Below are 23267 nucleotides of genomic sequence, written 5' to 3'. Positions count from 1 at the left end.
AAATGGTAGCAATGGAGCAGGAAGCTTACAGAAGTGGGGGGAGGGGGAGAAGAAAAGATCAACAGTCTCTAGTTTATTATGAATAGAAAGAAATTTCCAGAATTTACAAACACCCACATTGTTCATTCCAAAGAGAGCTCTTGATTTAAAGGGATCACCCAAGTCTCCTCCTCTTTACAGTATATACAATGGAAGACTTTGATTTCCTTTGCTTGTAATTTTGTTTCCATTCAATGGCCAATTTTAAGCTGACACTTGAAAATACCCCGTAGAATATATCCTTCCTTCAGTTTAATTAACATGGTCTATTGCCTTACAGGAAAAAATACAAAATTAAGATCAATTCTTGTAAGGATCTCAGCTCAACATCAGGGCTATATTACAAGAGATAGTATCCGCAAATATAACTATACAATTGAGAACCATCTAATGGCACTATGATTCTTATTATATTATTTTTCTGAATTACAATCTTAAAACAAGGATCGTACCCTAGTCTACTCTTGTTAGCCTTGTTTTAAGTATCTGCTCCACTCTTTACAACAGAACATTGTATACCTCAGTTCCACATCCAAAAAAAAGATGTGCTGTAAGAAAAGTTACATTTTAATTAAAAAATTACACATATAAATCAAAACCTATGTTAAATATTTAATACTCTCTCCACCCAACACGAACAGTTTTGTATGAAATAATTTACAAGGATGCTTTGTCATACACAGTTTCAGCAGCAGATGAAATGGATCTTGTAAATGCAATGAGAGTAAACCCATTCTCTCGTGGCGTGGTGGTGGGCACATCAGCTCACGTGGCCAGCTAAGTCCTTAAGGTCGAAGATGAAGTTTATGCAGACTCATGGTTCGGGTGTCACAGTGCTTTTTTGCTTGGCACAATGTAAGTACGTGCAGTTCAGTCAAGGAACTCCTGAGGATTGCAGAAAGTAAACAAACTGAAATGAATGCATCGTACCATCTACTGAGGAGAAAGATGTGAGGTCCTGGTTGTGAATCATGAAATATTCAGAGTCTGGGTACCCATGAGGAAAGGGAGGATTTGCTGAGGTCATTCAGGTCTTCATTCTGAAAAGGAAAACAAAAGGATCCGTCACCCCTGGCCTCGCAAAATGCACGTTCCATCAGCTTTGAAGGGTTTTTCTTTAAAAAGGAGGCAGTGTCAGAGAGGCAGAAGTTACGGGCACAAACAGTACTGTGTACTTAAATAAAATCAACACGCTGTATTTAACTTTCCCCCCCCTTTCAAAATGCAAGAGTCTAAAGCAAATACAAACTCAAAATAGTCAATATTAAATCAGTCAACAGATCGATGTGATTTGGAGGCTTCAGAGTCTAGTAACACAAAAACACAAAATACTTTGATGTTCTGAGGATCCGAACAAAAAATGTGAATTATAGTTGTTGGGTCAAAGTATATCAAATACGGTAAGCGGGTTACAGTCAGGCTATGCTTCACCTTCTTTTGGTTCAAAGTCAACTGCAGATTTTAGAATTTCAAGTTGCAGGGCCTAACATTACAAAATCTGAAGTCAGTTTCTAACGTGACATTGCTTGACGTGAGCATTTTAGATGCAAAGGAGACCCAAGTGAAACAGACGTAGTTAATCATTAAATTAAAAAAGAAAGGGATTCTGATTTAGATCTAATAGAAATGTTATTCTGGCAGAGGCACATGGTTTCTATGCAATTCCAGAAGGCAGACCTTGTGAGGCACTACCCAGGCCATTCCAGAGACGAGACACCTTATTTAACCTCATAAGCCCTCTTTTGCTCTCCAGTATTAACATTAGTCCTTCTGAAGCCCACATTTTTTTATGTAGTCCAAAGTTATCTATAAATACCAAGATTTATAGAATGGCGCAGAGTAGATAATAAATATTGCCGAATGGGTAACTCGTTGCATTAAATGCTAGGGGGGGATATAAAGATGAATTGTGCTACAGGCCCTGCTTTCTAGAAAACCCAAAAAGGAAGGTAAGCTCCATTCATAAATAGAAAGAATGCAAAAGAAAAAGGGGGTACGTCCCATGGCAGATGCACAGGGAAGATGCTCTCGCTGCAAGGAGGGAGGGAAAGAAGGCTCCTAGCCAGGAAGAGAAAGGAAGTAGCCCACTGACACGTCTGGCTTGGACTGGAAGAAAAGGAACAGTGTGGGGCTGTGGAAATGGGCTCGTTGTCTTCGCTGCTTCACTGCATCCCCAGAGCCTTGCACAGGGGCTGGCGCACAGTGAAAACTCAACTAAATAGGAATGGAAAGAATCAAAGGGACAAAGCCCAGGTCCCACTGAGAGCACGTGATAAAATGAAGGGTATGGCCAGGGGCAGGCCAGGGGGAAAAGGATGGGTGTGTTGAATCCTAAGGTCTGTGAAAAGGGTCACAGGAGGTAGATCTGCAAATGTGGGTGGGACAGATGGCGAAGAATCTCGAATGAAAGGCAAAAGTACCTTTACCTAAGTCTAGGGACAACAGGACACGTTTCAGGATATGTCCAGATGAAGCAGTACTAACGCATGTCAGCACCAAGGAAAGGAACAGCTTCCACAAGCCATACGGTGTATATGTTGCCAACACAACTGCTTGTCTATCTCTTCCCTTGAAGGAGAGTATGGCTGGGACCAGTCAGCATTCACCATTTGGCTTTCAGGTAAGCGGAAATTTACTAAACGTGGACTCCAGTTTTATGAGATTTCTGTTGTTGTTTTTTTTAAAATATTAACGCTGCCTCTAAATGACAGGTAAACACTCTGTTTTTCTACAGACAAAAAAAAGACTTCCCATGGAGACACCCATGTAAAAACAAAACAGGACTCCAGGCTTGTCCCTCTGATTGTCAGAGAAACAGGTCTTACTTTGCGTGGTTCCTACAAGTGAAAGGAAAACCCACCCCTTCAAAAACCCCGGAGACCGATCTCCAGATCGCTAATTTACTTTCAAGATTTTCCTGACCTCACACTGCAATCTCTCAGAATGTTCCTCCAAGAATATGCAGACAGAGCTTCACACGGCTTCACCGCTCTGGGCCCAAGATGAAGTGGGAAGTCCACACTTTATTAAAGGGCTTGAGACAAACAAACAAAATGCTTATTTATAGAAGGGGGGGGCAGGATGAGCGAAGGGCACATGGTGGTATGCTTTTCATTTTATACCTGGCTCTCAGCCAGAAGGGCTGAATGAACAGCTCAGCTCACCACAAACTGTATCCAGTTTTGTCCTCGCACGTGCCAACCTGCGTGGATGCAGAGGGGTGAAGATTGGGGGCCTCTCTGAGGAGGGAACACACTCCGGCTTCACCAGATGCTGAGATCTATTGCTTTGGGCCACTCTGAACCCCTCCCTGTAATTCCCCACAAGTATGTATGTTCAAAGAGCAGGAAATAAAAGGATCTATCAGTGGCACCATAAACTGTCCCTCTAAAGTCTCAGCGCACTACTCTTCGAAGCCCTTTATCGTCAATCCTGATCAACAAATGTCTCAGCCACCAATGCTACCTGCTTGTGCCATCACCTTGGGGATCTCTGAAAAAGGGAGCCAGTGGGAAAGAGGGAGGCTCTGCTGAAGGGGAGGGGATGGGCACAGAGGCGATCAACAGGCAACAGAGGCCAGGAAAAACTTCAAGGGAAAGTCTGAAGTTCACATCTGTTTACCTTTGTTCAAGGGGTGTGTGCGCGCGTGCGCGCAAAGCGTAGCTCCTGAGTAAATGATAACGGATTTTTAAAAGACACCCCTGAGTGAGAACTGTCCTTCCCTGCAGCCTCTTTGGGGTCTGCACACTTATTTCAAGCAGGCAGCCAAGCCTTTGGAAGCATTTTTGGAATGCTTTCTCAAGTTCCCATTTCTTTTTCGAGATTGCCTTCTCAGCCTTGGGCATTGTCTTTCGAATGGTCTCCATAGCAGCCAGTCTCGGCCCTTTGAGGGCATATTTGATCTGTGGAAATGGCCAAAAAGCTCTGAGAGTCAAATATGGTGAATAAAGGGGCTGATTAAGCTGGGTAATGGTTCCAAGTGAGGTATTATCTAAAATAAAAAAAAAACCCAAAACCAAGGTTCCCCACACATAGCTGTTCACAATTGCTCTGATGAGTTTTGTTGGAAATGAACTCTGAGGACATTACAGACAGACCTTAGCATAGGTTCATGGGACTAAGGTTCATTTGCCTTTATGCCTGCCTCGACACAACTGCGGTCAAGAAGGCCACAAATGCATTTGAAGAAAGGCCCACGTGTATATCATACATTTTGGGGATATGTTTTTAAAAAACCAACACCCACACTAGGCTCCCGCAGTCATTCAATTCAAGAAACACCTGTTGAGTGACAAATAAAAACGCAGTGAAAAGGACGATTCTAAGCACTGAACAGGAAGCCATGGGTAGAGGTACTCTGACGCACTTTATATCTACAACCCGGACTGGCTCATATCGGCCATATGAAGCAAATATTGCAGCAATGTTTTACAAATACAAAAACTCATCTGTAACACCCACGAAGTGGAAACAAAAAAGCAAAACATCTCCTCGGAGAAGAGCTGGGCAAATATCAAATGGTGAGGTTCCTATGATACGTCCTCTCTCGTTACCTCACGGGGGAATAACGTCTGAACCCAGAAAGACGATGCACCTGTCATGAGATTTAGTAGCAGGAAATTACATTTTGACAAAACTTCATCACCGCATCCGCATCTCTTGTCCCCTTCCCTGTGTCTTCTCGTAAGATAAAACCCACCTAATCCTGTTGCCAGTAATGAAAAATGTAATTTTTAAAGCATTATCAAATAAGTCAACACTTGAGCGATGCTACTTGAGACCTATGGATTACTGCGTTATTGCATCCGGTCAGAATTTACATCTTCTGGACTCGACCCACTTAAACTATGCCTATGAGAGCTGAGAAACAGATAAAGCTTCTGCTTCCCTTCACACTCAGCCTACTGATTAGGCTTCACTGTAAAGCAGCTGAAAACAGCAAAAGGTTATGATACGTGTACAGTGAAGGATCCACACCCCTTCAACAATGAATTTTTGGTCCAACCCATTAACTAAAAGTTTTATCTTGTATTCAAATGCCTCGAAACCTCCTGCCAATTTGTTGAGTCAAGGGCAACACAGTTATAAATAAATATCTCGTTAAAGCATTACTAGCAGTTTCTACTTCCACTAAGAAAGCAGGAGTAAAATATTCTAAGTTGCTTGGCTATTGTTCTATACCAAAACGTAGCCACAAAAGAACTCTTCCTCACACAACTATGCTGGAAAAAAAAAATGACTATCGTAATGACTTTTCTTCAGTGGAGATCATTGTTTGAAGTCTTACATTGTAGATTCAACTAGAAAAATTTGTATAAATGAATTCCTCCACTTAAAGAAATGTGTCAAAACAGCACATTTCTCTTTCACTTAAAATAAACAGCTGTGACTTAAAAATATTCTTGACTATAATATAGAAAATTTAGACACCACAGGAAAATATAAAGAAGGACTCAACATTTCTTGAATTCTTGTCACCCAGGGAAAGCCACGATTCAGCTGTGGTGCTACTGTTCGCTTAAAGGACTTGAACTTTTAAAATTCTGCATTCAATGTCAAAAATGTTTCAATAGGACAGGAAAATAATGTTTCCATCATATTTAGATCTTCCCTGTTCCTAAAAACTCTGTGATGAGAAGATATTTGAAATGTTAACTGACTTTTAAACCTTGTTGGTATTCTATTCCTTTCCCTCCTCCCAATTCATTGTGTATGGGGAGGGGAATGGCAGGTTGAAGTAGAAAAAGCCTCTGGCTTCCTGGCTTTGATGTCCAAAAGCCAAATCCTTAAGGGAATGGCACAGGCGAAGTATGCAGAACAGGACAGGAGACTCCCTCTCAGAAAAGAAAACAGTTCCCTTCGCCTGGGAATAAAGAGAGAAATGGTTGGCACGGTGTGTAGCTCCATCCGTGGTAGGATGCTGAATACGGCACCTGTGACCTCTCTCTAATCTTGTCTTCCCAAGCCTGTCAATTTCCTATTTGACAAAATTATATTCAACTGCATTGCACTACTGTGATCGCGAACCATTCTTCAGCCGCTTCATTGACGCTGATGCAATAATTCATGCTACCACTAAGTCAGAGAAGATCAAGTCTTCTAGAATGCTTACATATTAATAAGGCACCTTATAAAACACTGCAAAAGTATTCGTTTTTAAGCATACCTGATTCTGGTGAATAGGCCAGTAAATTTAAAAAAATCATCAGTATTAAATAAATTCATAGTCCCAGGAGTATACAGGTGTCCTGCATTTTAACATTTACACTATTTAATCCCCATTGGATAAGGGAGACCACTGACCCATCTGATGGGCTATGTAAGGCTTATTAAAGAAACTTCCTGACTTAGAGTTTGGTTCTACCAACCGGGGGTTGGAGGGCAGCATTTAGGGAGGAGCTCAGTCCTGTTAGCTATGGTAATCACCTACATAAAAAGAAAAGCTAACTCCAGAGGGCTTCAAGTTCTGGACACAAGGAAAATCACTCTGCTCTTTACAAGGTGCACCTGGAAGTGTCAGGGCAAGCTGAGACTCTGGCAAAGGACAGAACTAAGCTGGGGGGTGGGGGGGGGAGAGAGAGAGAGAGAGAGAGAGAGAATGGATGATTGGATGGAAGGAAGGAAGGGGGGAGGGAGGGAGTGAGGAAGGAAAGGAAGGGAAGGGAAGAGAAGGGGGAGGGAAGGAAGGAAGGAAGGAAGGAAGGAAGGAAGGAAGGAAGGAAGGAAGGAAGGAAGGAGAGAGAAAAGAAAAATCAAGACAGGATTGAACTAAAGAATTAGAGGTAAGACCATAAGACGTTTGCTTCTTTACGTTAACAAGAAGCTAAACCAACATCTTTTATAATAGGCCAGAACAGAGCTGGCAAGACTTGGTTTTGTGGTCTTAAAAGGCAAAGGGTAACTGACCAGCCAGGCCAGTGTTTTCACGGAGCTGCTTTAAGAGCACTTTTGCCTGGTGCGAGTCACATGGGTGAGAGCTGGTGCAGATAACAAGGTTGCTGGCCAGGCCTTCCAGCGTGCAGGGCTGCCAGGGAGGAACATTCAGGGAGAGCTGCCAACATGTGAGAGGCCACCTCGCTCCAGTTCCCCTTTTGTCCCAGTGAAAGTCCTTCTGGCAGGGCTGGTGACTTCAGGAGTCCACCAGTGAAGAAAGGCACATTATTATGAAAAGAAGAGAAGAGAGGGGCTGACCCAGGAGCTGACGGTCCAGCCTGTGCGCCCCCGCTGTGAATCCGGTCAGCACTGTGGACTTCTCCCACCCCAGCAACAAAGGGCAGGAGCTGGGGCGGGAAACTTGTCCAGAGGGTTAGAGATTTATGGAGAAGACAGATGAAAACAAAAACAACAACATATCGTTCGCAACAATTAAAAGTATTCTGCCAGGGGCGCCCGGCTGGCTCAGTCAGTGGAGCGTGTGACTCTTGATCTTGGGGTCCTAAGTTCGAGCTCCACACTAGATATGGAGAGTACTCAAACATAAAATCTTAAAAAAAAAAAAAGTATCCTGCCAATAATGTACTAAGGAAATCTGAATAAGCATTCAGAAATCTTTTAAGCTGAAGAATATCCACTTTAGTTATTTCCCATTCTTTTTATTAATAGGGAGTGTGCTGATAAAGCAGAAGATAAGGCAAATGGGGGTTCAACACCATAAGAGCCCTTACCCCATCCCCTCGCAACGGAACTCAAAATGTCTCCAACCTCTCTTCCACCGAAATTAGAATGCATCCCCACATGCGTGACAGTCAAGGTAGCGGAACTCCGAGAAACAATCCCTCTACATTACAAGTCAGACCCCATAACGTGGAACAGGAAGCTTTAATTTTAATGGAGCTCAACCAAAATAAGCCTGTTGCTTGAAGACATGAAAGTAAGATGATGCCCTCTTCCTTACCTGAGAAAGCAAGTCATAAAAGTCAGGCTTTCTTCTCCTTTCATGGGACCTATTTCTGCAGTATATGCTCTCTCCTAGGAATTAAACTCCAGTTCTGAGGTTTATGGTTTATATTGTAATTTCACATCAGTTTGTTGTTTTGTTTTTTTTTTTAATGTTCAGAAATACAGGATATAGGTTTTATTGGTCTGGCTTTGATACAAACCAGTAGACTTAAATTAAAATCCCACCGTAGTTTACAATGTGGTGTAGAGATAGTAAAAAAGTGTTTGCAATACCATTTCTGTAATTAGGCAAAAGAGAATCAAGCAGGCTCAGCCCGGTCGTACTGCCTTTAATTTTTCTGGTAAACACGAAATAGATTTCACATTCTTTGCACACTCCCCAGAGTCCTATCAGAAATTGCTTCAAGAAGGCAAGTGCCTGATTTTACCTTTGAGTAATTGTCTGACTACCTAATTGTTTCTTATCAACCATCAGCAGCTCTTCCGTAAGAGCCTAAGAACCAGAGCATAGACCAAGCGTTCACACAGACGGCCCTGGGTCTGCAGCGGGCTGAGGTAAAGATCATTAACACCACTGACATCACTTTTGGCAGCTGGAGAAAAGGGAAAACCTGTGTTTAATCGACTTCCTACTCACCACAAGTTTTAGCCGGAGTCCCCGATAATATGGGTTGTGGTTGACTTTATGGAAGAACTTGGTAATGCAAGAAAAATGTACTGAACTGAACAAGCATCTTTAAAAGGAACCACGAAGTACCCCAGCCGTGTGGCCCTGATCTTCTGGAGGTATTCTGGTCATTAAACGGGCCCAACGGACAGCAGGGCCATTCCCAACTGTTCCCGGTAAGGTCAAGCTCACTAGAAGACCTTCCCTTCTGCACACATCTAATTAACATCTCCTGGAGGCCATCATCATAAATCACAGAGAGAAAGGTTTTACCCTTTGTCTTCCTTCTTGCGTTGAGAACTATGGGGAGATTGTGGGGAAGAATTTCATCCAGATTCTTCAACGTTGGGTGAGCTGTTGTTACTTCTGGGGTCTAAACGATGAATGAAAACTGTCTGAAACCCATCGAAACTGGTCATTGATACAGAAGTATAGGGCAGTATATTTCAAATGTATTCAGTGCACAATTGTGACTCGTTTTACCTAAAGAATTCTTGTTAAAGAAGTGCAAGTCATAAAGATTTCTGGGCTATGAAAGCAAGTCTTAGAAGTCGGTGTGAAGGAGGATGGAAAACTGTCCCATCCGTCTTGGGCTACAGAAGGCCACAGGTGGGACCTCTGTGTAACTGGGTTATGGTCAAGAAAAGCTCTAACACTGCTTGCAATAAAGTAATGCAACCAGTGTGTATTTCCCTTGAGTTGCCACTACCTGAGTGATGAGTATTCTGTATGGGATTCTGCATCCTAAAATGTAATTTAGGAAATTCAATCCCAAAAAGGTTACTTTGACAATGAGGACGGTTCTGCCACATGGCTGTTACGCTTTTTACAGCCTGATCAATTTTAACTCAAAACTTATTTCCAAGTTAAAATTTAAAAGGAAACTAAGACAACTTACTTGATCTCTCGTACGTCTGTGATTTGAGGCATGTGACTAACTCTCTTCATGTCAATGTTTTCATTTGTAACATGGGGATCACAGTACCCATTTCATAGGGTTATCCCTTGAGGTTAAATGAGATAATACGTGAAAAATTCTCATCGCTGTGCCTAACACACTGTGAGCCCTCAACTGTTAGCTCTTATTGTAAGACTTCTTATTAAGAACTAGATATCCCTGGATCTCCAGTTTTCTCCTGATGCCTGAAAACACACACCAACCAAAAATGTGCTGGTGGAGCTAGGAAGCAAGAATGAGTCCATTGGCCAGATGCCAGCCAGGGGCCGAGGCGGAAGCCAAGATCAGGATGTGTCTTGGGAAGGGAGACAACGTTATTTGAGAGAGGAGGTGGTATGGGGGAAGTGGCAGAACAAAAAGAAAAGGTAAAAGTAGTAGAGGTGAAGCTAAAAATAAGACCCTGGGATAAAATTTTAGACAAAGACCCATCTACCTACCCAGGGAACGGCAGGAGTTAAATATTAGGACAGATAGCATTAGCATATCTTTGAGCAGATCTTAAATTAATGCTATCCACAGAAACACTGCTGAAAGCCCACTTCTATTGCTTTCTCAGAAGAAATTAGAAGCCTGAAGCCCCCCCCACCCCCGCATCCCTTCTAAGTCGGCTAATGAAAGACTTGCAATGCTCCATGAAAGGATTCACAAAGAATTCTCCTGAATAGGCTTAAATGGATGTTCCGTGAGATTCTTAGGCACTATTTCCAGGTTCCGAAGAAGCATGTTTCTAATTGTTGGGGGAGGAAATGGGTGGCTTTTGTTTCTGAATTCTTGTCCCCAGTCTTGCCTCGGAAGGAACTGAACAGGAGTGTGACACAGCCAGTCAACACTGCCTGCCTTACTTGACGAAAAATTGCTGCCAGATGCACACGGCTAATGGTTGGGCAGCCGGAGGGGGGGAGCAACTGGAAAGATAATCTGAAATCACTGATGATGTATACACTGCTTGCCTCTCTAAGGTCTTTGAAGCAGACAATGGTGCAGATTTCTAAGTGACTGCAAACACTTCTCTATTGTCCAGGAGAAGGAGGCAAAATTCTTCCAGTTGACAAGGAGTGGCTGACCTTTCACCCGCTGACCCCAGAGTTCGTGGTCCTCTGCTTTCATCTCTCGAGTCTCACTTCCATGTTGGCCTTGTTCCTCTCTCTGTTCCCCATTATCTGACATCTCAGCCTTTTGCTTTTTCATTTGGAGAATGGCACCCGCTGATAAGTTCCCCGGGATGGCGTGCTGAGCTGAGCTGCGCCAGGTCCTGAGCTGGCCACCCGGCTGAACGAGAAGCCTCCTGAGGACAGCGGGGCCAAATTCTTCGTTACGAGGTGGTGGCAACTCTCAACTAAGGGATGCTTATGAAGGCTAGGTCTCAGGGTGCCTGGGCGGCTCAGTTGGTTGAACTTCTGACTTGATTTCAGCTCAGGTCATGATCTCAGGGTCATGGAATCAAGCCCCACATTGGGCTCCTCGCTCAGCACAGAGTCTGCTTGTCCCCCTCCCTCTGCTTCTTTTGCCTCCCTCCCCCAGCCCCCACTCGCACGTGCTCTCTCTCTCAAATAAATAAAATTTTTTTTAAAGATTTATATTTGACAGAGAGAGAGACAGAGGGAACACAAGCAGGGGGAGTGGGGGAGGGAGAAGCAGGATCCCCTTGGCAGAGAGTCCGATGTGGGGCTCAATCCCAGGACCCCGGGATCATGACCTGAGCCAAAGGCAGATGCTTCACTGACTGAGCCACCCAGGCACCCCAAATAAATAAATAAATCTTAAATAAAAAAAAAGAATATCAGTGGCCCTGAGGGGATCAGAGCCCCAGGAGAGAGAGAGGGGGATCTGTGAAGGTGATCCCCAGGCCCGCTTGTGTGCCAGGCAGGAACCATCTGGATTTCAGATGAAATGCACTCATGGGGCCAAACCACTTTTCTCTGCGGAGACCTTCTAGCCTCCAAGCATTTCACCAAATCTCGAGTTCTCAATTTGGGTGGCAGGAATAATCTCTCCCTGCAAGAGATATTTGGCAATGCCTGGAAACATTTTTGGTTGTCACAACTGGGGGTGGGATGAGGTGGGAGAGAAGCTGTTGGCATCTAGTGGGTGGAGGCCAAGAATACGCTTAAACCTCCCACCACGCACAGGACGGCCACCTGCAACAAAGAACTATCTGGCCCCAGATGTCAGTGGAGCCGAGGCTGAGAAACCACACTCCAGAGTTGTTGCTGAAGCCACAAATGCGCTTGTTAACTGTTTCTGTGGAGCACACCCATTCTGTGGACGAGAGGGAGGGAAGGGGTAGGTGTTCCTGTTCCAAGGTCTTCCTTTATTTATGATGGCCACAGTTCCAGAATCCCAATGGGTACACTCCATGCTCACAGCCTCTCCCAATTTGTCACTGCTGGAAACTTATTCTGCTGTATCCCATTCTGTTCCTTTTCTACGAGAAGACAGCTGATCTGATTATCCAGTCCGGGCCCATGTTTTCACGTGTCCCTCCTCACAGGAAAACAAGACTGTCTGGACGTGATACAAAAGCAATGACTAAAGAGGGGAGAATACCAGGCACGGTGGAGGCCAAAGCAACAGAGTCTGGGGAAGACCAGCAGGTGTGAGGCTGCTCCGTCCACAATGACCTTGAAAGACAGATGGACCCCACGAGCAGATACCCCTGATCACTCCCAGGCGTGTATCTCATCCAACGGAGCCAGTACTTTGTGGTTGGTCTTGGACAAGTCACTTGACCCCGCTTTGCTTCCACAATTCAATGAAATGGAGAAAATATCTAGTCCTCACAATCATTTGTAAAACTCAGTAAGAAAGAAGAGACTTTCCTTTTGTTATCTGTGACTATTGGTCATGCTCATCGTCCTCAAATATCTGGGAGAAAAAGGAAGTTAAGAATGAAGTCCCCTCTGTTCCAGAATTAGTCAACTTTTAAAAATAAATCCACTAACTTTGCTAAGAGGCGACTCCTAAGTCAGAATACATTTCCAAGGGATTTTTTCACTTTATGAAATACTCACCCTGGAAGATGATTAATTACAAAAAAAAAGTCAAAGTTCAAGATAGAAATTTCAGTTGCTGTTTCTAAGTATAAGATGTCTTTCCAGGAGGATACTTTTTGGGTCTGTTTTCCCTAAAACTTAAACTTGAAAAATAGCTGGGTGGGGGGCAGAGCACAGAAAGCATCATCAATGAGAGTACGCAGGGTTCAAGATTCTAAAATTGGACGATGAACAGAAAGAACAAGTTGATTTCCCGGTGGTTAAGTATGAAGCTTTTCAGATGGAACCCGAAGGTAATGGTAATAAGAACAAAGCCTCCTGAAATAAAGCCACAGAAGTCACTGGGGTGCTTTAGTTCATAAAGAAAACAATAGCCTCTATTCTTTCTGCATCATTGCCGATGAAGCTGACAGAAGGCCTTCAGAGTAAAACCCAAGCACACAATTTCACCATCATCACCCAACAGCGACAGGCTGTACTTAACATTTAATGAACACCCCTATGATGCACGTTGCTTAATTCTGCTCAAAAACGGCCTTATGTTTTTCCCATAAAACCATGTCCCAAATGGGCAATGGTCTACCTCTTGCGTTTGGCTACTCCTGCTTTCCTTCCTGAACAGCATAAGGAAGAGCATGACTACGTAAGTGTCTACGTCAAATCTTATTCTTAGAAGATGCCTCTCTTCCTTCCTGTCCTTCCACCCTGAGCTCACCTCACTCCCAACCATCAGCAGCACCAAACAGAGCCTCTAAACATAGCCACTGACTTTACACACATTATTTCTGCTGGATCCTCCCCACAGAGCTTCCAGTAGAAACAAAGGCCCTCCAACAGAAGTGCAAGGATTAAGAGCAGCCAGATCCTTGCGAATTTCCTCTTTTAACGCAGAGCTAGAGGGAGTTAACAGGACGGTGACTTGAGAACCATTCGACATAAGTAAATAGCTGGTGGAAACGGTAGTATAAGCACTAACCTAAATATGCAATTGGATGGCAATTATTCCAACTTTTGTTTTAGATTCTTCATTCCCATTTCAACAGGTGACTTCCAATGAGTGACCAAGTCACTGTAGAAAGGGTTCATAGATTAATATAAACAGAACAATCAAAGTAGTCCTACACCTGGTATTACGGGGACTTCCTTGATCCTATGGTTATTGTTAAGAGAATCATGTTGCCTGAGCCCATGAAACCAGTGAAGAATAGCACTGAGGTCAGATTTGGGGTCTTCTCACCCCCAACAGTCCTCTTTCTAACCATGAGTCATTAAAATCTTAATAGCCCAACTATTCAGAAAAGAAAAGAGCTCCCCCACCCCCGCAAAAAAGATCCCCCAATGAGCAAAAACAAGGTGGTACCCAATATGAATGCAAAGCAAGATTCTTAGCAGCCGAGTCATTCAACTATACAATGGGGACTTCCATTAGGTAAATGGGGCAACCATATAGCAGAAAAAGACCCCAGAAAGTCTCTGAAGGCTACAGATTTATTATAAATGAAGAATACACACCAATTTAGTTCAAAATTATTATAATATCATAGGTATTAAATTAATAGGGATTTGAGATCGATAAACATTAGGTATTTCTACTTATTATAATACCATGTCTAGCTTTGGTCTCTACTCTTCAGGCATCCTGGAGAAAAGTACAGAGAAAATAATAATCTAAATTATGAAGTGATAAAATAAAGCCGTCCTTCTCAAACTTTAATGTGCTTAGGATTTCTTGGGGGTTTTGTTAAAATGCAGATTCTGATTCGCTAGGTTTGTGGTAGGGCCCAAGATTCTGCAGGTCTACTCTGCTGCCAGGTGACCCCGATGTTGCTGGTCTGGGGACCACACTCGGAGCAGCAAAGGAGGAAAGAACCTTGAAGAAGAGGGGAAACATACTATTTAATTTCAGTAAAAGAATAATAAGAGGGCTTAACTGGGGACTTTAAGGAGGCTACATGATAAGTCATCTGTTCTCCATCTCAGGAGGGAAAACGAGCTTAAATTACAGCAATAGTTTTGAACTGAAACACAAAGAAAAATTTCCAGGCAGAAAGGTTCTAGAAGAGTTAACTGGACAAGAATGAGAAATCTCTGCCTTGGGGCTCCTGAAAAAACACAGAAGACCTGGATGACTGCAAAGATGACACTGGGAAGACAACAGACCCCACACTGGTGGGTTTCTTCTACCTGCTTAGTGTTCAGGGTTCAGGAAACTAAAGAGGACTGGGAAAAGAGGGCTGGAAACTGTGATCCAATACATTTCTATCTCTTTAAAAAACATGGATGCAGATTACTTTGATGTCTGGAGGTCCTGGTCAAGAGGAAGTGAGCGGGGGCCGTGTGTGTTAGCTCACAGATGATAGAACCCAAATAAACAAGCATTCACCACAACCCAAAGGAAAACATACACCCTGCCCTCCAGCCATCTTTTACCAAATAAACCTCAAGGCACAAATTGGAGGTTAGTTCTTAACTCTCGGTCTTTATTATTCGAGGGAACAAGCAGGTAGGCAAAGCCACCAATCGCCAACTCAGATCTCATCTCGAATGCCACGAGGAGAATCAACATAATCAATGAAATGCTTATAGTGATCTACAACACCTGCACTTTCGAAGCATTGAAAGTACTGATATTCAAACATGCTCCCATTTCTCCACAGAGCATTCATTTATCCTCCATAATGTTTCTGTAGAAAAAGGCTGACTCTACGTGCAGGGATCTCACCCCCACAACCATAGGACGCACGCAGACGAAGATCCGGAAGCAGCACATTTTGCATCCGGGAAGACGGCAAAGCCGTCATGACTCCAAGGTATCAAAATGTGGAAAAAACTAAACATCAAGCACAGAAGGATGGACTGTGTGTACTAGTAACTTCCATTCACATCAACAAACAGAAGCAAACTGGTCCGATTTTTAGAAGAAGGCAAACAGCCTTCTTCAAGAGCATGCCCTTCAGTCCAACTTACTAGCATTAGTTACGACAAGGCTCCGTTTTCACGTCAATGAAGCTTTACGGCAGCGCAAAGGTCTTCATTATTTGATGGCAATTTCATTCACTGGGCCGGACCTGCTGTTCTGACCAGGTGGTGCTGCTTTACTGGTCTGGAAGAGAAGCCCCAGCAAGGCAAGCATAGGTTTCTAATGGCTTTAGGAAATGGAAGGAACATGGGATGGCCAGACATACTCCCCAAGAGCTAATTCTAAAACCACTGCTGGGGAGTGCAGTTCGCATGCTATGTGAATGTATGTATGTGAATACATGAGTTGTTTTCCTAAGCAGTGGGGACAGAATGAAAATACATTTCATCAAGGGTTGTGGGATACAGCAGGAATGGAAACTGTCTGCAAGGCACTTACCCTTGTGGCTACCTGATGGTGGAAAGACCCTAGCTCCCCCCGGAGCACTCAGGCACTCGATCAACATCACTGAGCTGCTATTCCTGGTAAAATGGCGCTAAAAATGCCCACTTAGCTCATTGGGCTGTTGTGAGGATTAAATGAGATGGTGATTGTAAAACGTGCCTGACCATTAGGCAATTATAGAACAATTGCAATTATAGAACAATTAATTCAGCCCATCCAGTAGCAAGAAACCGTGGACCATGGGAGGGGACTGGAGAAAGAGGAACTCAGAGGAAAAGGAAGGTATTTGCCACAGAAGCTCCCTGCACTTTGCAATATGCCTGGGGTGTCTGCAGAGGAGCACCTCAAAAAATGGTGTAAGAGCCCGACAATGACACTCATCGTCAATAAGGAATACTGTCCCATCGTTTTATCACTGGGTATGAAGGTGCTTCCTATTGTTCTCTGAACTTATCATTTTAACAGTTGATCCATGATTTAACATGGATTGTCCTTAGCAATTCTAAAGCACCCTAAATTTTTAAGATTTTAATTATTTATTTATTTGAGAGAGAAAGAGAGCGTGTATGTGGGTATGTGCAAGTGGGGGAAGGAGCAGAGGGAGAGAGACAAGCAGACAGTGTGCTGAGCTCAGAGCACATCGTGGGGCTTGATCTCATGACCCTGAGATTATGACCTGAGCCAAAATCAAAAGCTGGATGCTTAATTGACTGAGCCACCCAGGTGCCCCAGCACCCCAAACTTTTATAACCTGAATTTTTGTACTTCATTAGCTGAAAGGTAAAATTATATCTAGGCATGGTAGAATCATACTATATTCCACATATGCCCTGAAATTTAATTTTCTGACTCTGTGAATAAACTTCCATTTGATAAACATCGTTTGCCAAATTGTTCCTGATGCTTGTCATCTCCAACTCTATCTGATTTATCATCGTGTTTCATACATAATTGGCACTCAATAAATAACTTTATAGATATAAAGTTATATATAAGAAAATCAGATGCACATATACACATATGCTAAGGTCCATATGACTTGATTAAGAGTAATTTTAGGGGCACCTGGGTGGCTCAGTCAGTTAAGCATCCAGCTCTTGGTTTCGCCTCAGGTCATGATCTCAGGGAGATCAAGGCCTGCATCGGGCTCCACACTCAGCATGGAGTCTGCTTGAGACTCTTTCTCCCTCTCTCTCTGCCCCTCCCCTCCTCTAGCTCTCTCTAAAATAAATACATAAATAAATTTTTTTTTAAAGTAATTTTAGACAAAGAAAAATGGCTCTTAAGTTTTTCGGGTTTCCCTTACATTTAACAGTAAGTAGGGGTTTGTTAACCTTTTAAAAGTATGATCCCCCTTTTGATAAATTTTTTTTTAAAAAAGCTCAATCTATTTTTTAATACTACAAATTAAATATGACTAAAAAAGTAAAGCAAATTTTATATTGATTACAATTGTTTTCAAATTTCACTTGCATCCTCCTCCCTCCCCAAATATTAGAGTAAACCACTCCTGGAGTGAGGATGTGATATGTAAATACATTTCTCTGTCTCTCTCTCTCTCTCTCTCTCTCTCACACACACACACACAGAGTCCCCACCAGTAATACAGCCAGCGTTTGTCCCATGTCAACCACTATGTCATCAGTTTGAATGTGCATTATTTCATCTAATCCTCATGACCATCCTGAGATTTTATTACCATTCCTGTTTTAAAACTGAGAAACTGAGGTTTGGAAAGGATAGTAAATTCCTCAAGATCTCAAAGCCAGTAAACGGGGCCACCAGGATTCAAAATTCATGGTCATGACCACACATTTACAGACAATGCTAGAAAAAGCATGGGTGGAAGTACTGGCAAGCCTCTCATCTAAACACAGTCCACCGGAATAGACAAAGTTATTTTTATAACAGGAAATGGGGGTAAGCTTCGTTGTTTACAAAGGGTGATGAGAAATTACATAGCGAAATGCCATTCTGATAAATCTAAACGAAATCAGCTAAAACACCATTTCACACAATAGGCACCTGGATATCAGAAAGACCTCCACTTCTGGAAAACAGTCTGCAAAAGAGATTGCCATCATGTAAGCATGCTTTTATCCCTTATTATGTGCCCTCCTGTAAAAACACTAACTACGAAATTGCTCATTTCTTGAAGAGTCTAGACAGTGGTAGACGCAAGCAACTGGGTGTGACTAATAGATTCTTACAAACACACACAAACAGAGCCGAAAGGTAAAGCACAAGGCCTGACATTTATGGGCCCCATAAAATAGAAACCCTGTCCCTTCCAAGACTGTAGGCTCTTCTGGGCCGGTGCTCCCAGTGCAGGACCCAGTCTGCGGGGGGAGTATTTTTATCCAACTACTTCTCCTTCAGTCCTTCCGACCTTTATTTAGAAAGCCAAAATAAAAACCAGAAAGAGCATACTCATGGTCATAAGCCATACACTATAATATGTAAAGAAAAGTCCTTTGACGTTGGCAGCCACCAAAGAACAGAAGATTAAAAAGTAAATCACAAACAGCTGCATCTCCCCTTCCAAGTGTTTACATTCTTAGACATCCAGTTTTTAAAAATATTCCCTATGTAGATCAAAACATGCTGTACTTGAGGAGAGGAAAACAATGACGTTAGCTTTAAGATATTACACAGTTTACATATAAATAGAGCTTCAGTGTCATTATTCTAGTTGGCAGCAACTGATCTGAATGGCTCAAGCGGAGAGCTGTAATTGTGTCAATTATCTCTGTCTACAGAAAACTCCAAAATATACATGTAACCTTTAAAATGGCATCGAGCCCGAGTGCGTGTTCCCTGTTGCACGGTAGGGGATACAAGCAGCTTAACAAATCAAAACAGCCGAAAAGCCCTGTACGTGGAACTTGGGGGGCACCAGGCGTGGGTGACAGGGGAGGCCAGTATTGGAGACACTCTGTCCCTTCCTCCCTTGCTTCCCTCCCCTTCCTCCTCCCAACTTTTTTTTTCTTAACTCTCCCTTAATAGCTTCTCCCGATCAGTGAGTGCCACCCATAAAGACTTATCAGCCTTAGTATTGACACTCAGGCTTAGAAAACTGGGTGGCCCCATCCCAACAACCAGTTTTTAAATCCTTGCCTTGGAGCATTAAAGCGTGAATGCCACAAGAAGCTAACCCAAAAAGCATGGATCTCCCCATCGCAACACATGTAGGTAGAAGAGGAGCAAATCTCGAACATTCTGTTAGATTTTTCAAGAGCTCAGCAGTTGGCAAAAAAGTCTTTAAAAGACAACGTCCATCTACAGACTTCACACATTTATTTTCAACTGTCCGTATAAAGGGAGATACTTCGTTCTAAGTACCTTTTAAATTGGAACACAAGCTCACTTCCATCAGGAGTAGCCAATTAATATCAATGGTGAGAGAGCCAATAAGTTCAGGCAGATAAAAGAGTTGGCTGCCCTGAGCTATCATTAAGGAAGCATTTATCCTATACCCGCATGTCTGAGGTACGAGCCAAGGTGAATCACCAACTTCATCTGACCGAGATAATTCTGATGTGCAAATCTGGCATCGATGACCTCACTGAATCAAAACATACGCTCCACTGAAGGTGGTGAAACGGTCCTGGATGTTTCCTATGTCAGTGAATCCATCGCCCCAAAGTTACCAGGCACTGTTTGAAAACGTTCACTATGCGACTAAAAGTCAATGTCCTGACATCCAAAGCTCTAAGTGTTAACACCCATCTGAAAGTTTATGAGGACGTATACACAGAACTAATATATTTTGCATTCAGAATACAAGTAGAGAAGATAGTTTTAGAAATCAGATGACTTATTGATCAATTATATCCTTATCCATGCATTACAAAAGCAGTGTGAATTCAAACGCAATAGTCCAAACCACAACTGGGACAGACTTCTAGGGAAGCCCCAAAGTGTCTCCTGTAAAATATAATGGTTCCTCCTTTCCTTAACAGGCTTTTGAGAAGGCAGCCATCTAAAAAGCAAAGAAAGGTCTAAATGCCTATGTGTTTGCTTTCAATGATGAAGGGCGTGTGTAAGAAGTACAAATATATTTATCTACTTATAAAGCACTACAATTAATGGGTCATGACAATGACTCCAAGTCATACTGACATTTGGGGGAACCTGCAACATACAAAGTAAGAAGCTTCCATCAGGGGAGATGGTTGGTGCCCCCAAATTTGTGCACTCCCGCAAACTCAGTTCTGGGCAGGCAGTAAGCTGGCCGTACCAAACTTGTTCGATCATGAGCTCCATGAGAAAGAAGGTTCTGTGGCTAACAACATTCAGGATATATCTCCCACTTGACATTCGAACCTTCACATTTTGTTTAGTCCTTGTTTCCCAAACTCAGGATCAGAAAATATGTAGATATTATTTCATATTGTAGTCAGTAAGATGTTAATGCCCAATAATTTATAATTTGGCATACAATTTATAGGTCAAAAGAATCGGCTGCTCAGATTGTGAAGGAAAATGAACTTATTTATTTATTTATTTATTTATTTATTCATTCATTCATTCATTTATGGGTGGGGAGAGAGAATGTGGAGATAGCAAGCTTTGTCCCCTCATTATTCAGACTCAATTTCAATTCAGACAACCATTGTTCAGTGTTCAAGGCTCATGTATGAAAGCTGTTTTACTTTTACCTTTTTTAAGATTTTATTTGACAGAGAGAGAGAGCACAAGCAGGGGAGCAGCAGAGGGAGAGGGAGAAGCAGGCTCCCCACTGAGCAGGGAGCCTGATGCAGGACTCAATCCCAGGACCCTGGGATCATGGCCTGAGCCCAAGGTAGACGCTTAATGACTGAGCCACCCAGGCGCCCGTTTTATTTTTACCTTCATGGCACTGGTGGAAGAACGTCATAGAAATGAAATGGTTTATTACTATGCAAGTAATTTTAAATAATATCGGAGAAGCACAAACAAAAGTAATACTATTTTACATTGCTAGGAAAACCAACTCTACCATTAATTAGTCTGCCACCATGACCAAAACACACAATGAGTACTTTATTTTTTTTTTTTAAGTTTGTATCTATTTGTCAGAGAGAGAGAGCACAGGCAGGGGGAGCCACAGGCAGAGGGAGAAGCAGACTCCCTGCTGAGCAAGAAGCCCAATGCAGGACTCGATCCCAGAACCTTGGGATCATGACCTGAGCAGAAGGCAGACGCTTAACTGACTGAGCCACCCAGGCGTCCCCAATGAGTACTTTAAAATGACAAAAAAACGTTATAAATGAAAACACCACACTTATTCAAAATATTAAAAAGAATGTTATATTCCCATTTAGCCTAAATATTTTCTCAATATACAGCTATGGATATTGGGAACATGTGAAGTTTGAATGTCTAAATGTGAGTATTTGGACTTGGGTAGCAGTTTTACCATATGGGGTTAAACTCTTCTGTAATATAAAAATAATTACAATGTAGCCGACTACTACTTGCATCCCTTTCTTGGTTTCCAAAAGGCTGGAATGATTTACATATTTTCTAAAATATCTTTATGTGTATACATCGTATACTGCCAGAAATATGGAAATGAAACACAATGAGCATAATGTTTATAGGGAGTAAAAAGGAAAAGGTGGCAGGGAAGGGATGACCTTGAATTATCAGATGCAAATGAGAACAACCCCCCACAATTAACCAGATAGGACATAATCCAAGGTTCTTAAAATATCCAAGTAAGTGGAATTTTTGAAACTACAGATAGATACAGGGATTGTCTTGAAGACGTTTTGGTAAATTCCTCTAACAAAGGCACTCACTGCACATTAGAAATTATTTTATCCAGTAACTGTGGAATAAGAGAGGCTCTACAATTATACATTCACTTCTGTTTGTGCCCAGAATATGACTCATAGAGGCCCAATGGGGGATAATGAAAAAATAAGCCCTAATACCCAAAATTGCCTGTTTCAGGGGGAAAAAATATTACACAAGGCTCAAAGCACAAATAAAAGTCACTACTAGCAAGTAATAGTCATTAGGCATCCATGTGCTTTTGAAAGCCAAATCCAAATGCTTATTTATAAAGGCGAGATAAAGTTGCTGTATGTTTATGATGCCATGTTGGTCAATGGAAAAAGTTCTTTCTACAAAGCAAAACACTTTGTCCAGAGAAAACTTTTATGGAGGTCTGGAGCAAAGGAACTTCTAAACATGGCACCTGCACTTAATAAAGGGGCAAATAAGCACTGGGCTCTTGAGCCTGAAGTTACAAAGGTTCTGACATCGCCAGCAAACCATGGCAGCTGGCGAATGTCCTGAACCATTAACCACCAACAGCAGCTGAAGCAAGTCACATTCCAAAACTCTGTAGCACTTCCTATAATATAGTAAAATGTTGATATGCAGTGAAATTTATTTCCTCACTAAGGCTGAATGAAATTATGCAAGCAGAAAAGGACTATTATGATCAAAGCAGATATACGTTTTCAAATGCACTTAAAAACTGAATGAAAAGCAGCATAGCAACTTCTTTTTTCAAAAATCAGGCAAAGACAAACAAAATCCATTTTTTAATTATAATTTAAAACATGGCACTTTCTTTATGCTAGAGAAAACCCAAGAGAACCAAAAGTCACAGTAAAACGCAAATATGGCAGCAGCGCCATGAATAACGACACTAGGAAAATACAACTGAAATGCCTTGACTTCGTGCTGTTAGAACGTGTCCACGGGCTTGAATGAGAAAGAAAAGTCACTCACAGAATAAGCCCACCCTTCAAACAAGTCTTTTAATTGCACAAATTAAATTTGTTTTTTCCCCTTGCATTGTTGTCTTTTGCCCTAAGACAAGATTAGCAATTAATTTTAAAACCAAGATTCAATAAGTGGCTTTACTAAAAGGTTGCCTGAAATATTATTTCAACAAAAGGTGACATTAAGAATCTACTTTCTATTCCTTGGAGAGAGCTGAAAATACCCAATGAGTTTATAAAATGTCAATAAAAGAGGATCTCACGAAGAGCTAATCTAATGGTGTCCGGTCCACACTTCCCTACAAATACATGCAGTCATACTTTTTTTCCCCCCTCTTAATCTGCTGTGGCTCCATTAGTAAGCCCCTAAAAATGTAACCTGGCATTTACACGCTGGTCCATCTGGAATGTCTCTACGTCAGAGGAAAACCCTCACCCCTGTGAAAGAGGAACAAGAACACAGCTGGTAGAGATCTGGGCACGTATGAAGGCACCCACTCATGTGCCTGCAGACACTGGCCAAATGGTGAATCCCTCCAGCACCCTCTTCTTCCCACTTTTGAATGAAGATAGAAGAAAAAAAAAAAAAAAATATATATATATATATATATATATGAGTTGGTAT

At 42.3% G+C, this 23267-nt stretch overlaps 1 protein-coding gene across 1 annotated transcript in view; it reads right to left on the bottom strand.

Moving 5' to 3' along the window:
* Positions 1 to 638: 638 nt before the first annotated feature.
* The window catches only part of IRS1 (insulin receptor substrate 1), a 57692-nt gene continuing 35063 nt past the window's right edge, over positions 639 to 23267 (bottom strand). The window contains exon 2 of the mRNA XM_008690398.2: positions 639 to 1079. The gene's annotated coding sequence lies outside the window, so the exon portion shown is untranslated. The remainder of the gene's footprint in view (positions 1080 to 23267) is intronic.

Source organism: Ursus maritimus, unplaced genomic scaffold (assembly GCF_017311325.1).
Source record: "Ursus maritimus isolate PB19 unplaced genomic scaffold, ASM1731132v1 scaffold_1, whole genome shotgun sequence".
Taxonomy (NCBI): domain Eukaryota; kingdom Metazoa; phylum Chordata; class Mammalia; order Carnivora; family Ursidae; genus Ursus; species Ursus maritimus.
The sequence above is the reverse complement of the archived record's forward strand: the minus strand, read 5'-3'. Positions and strand labels throughout refer to the sequence as shown.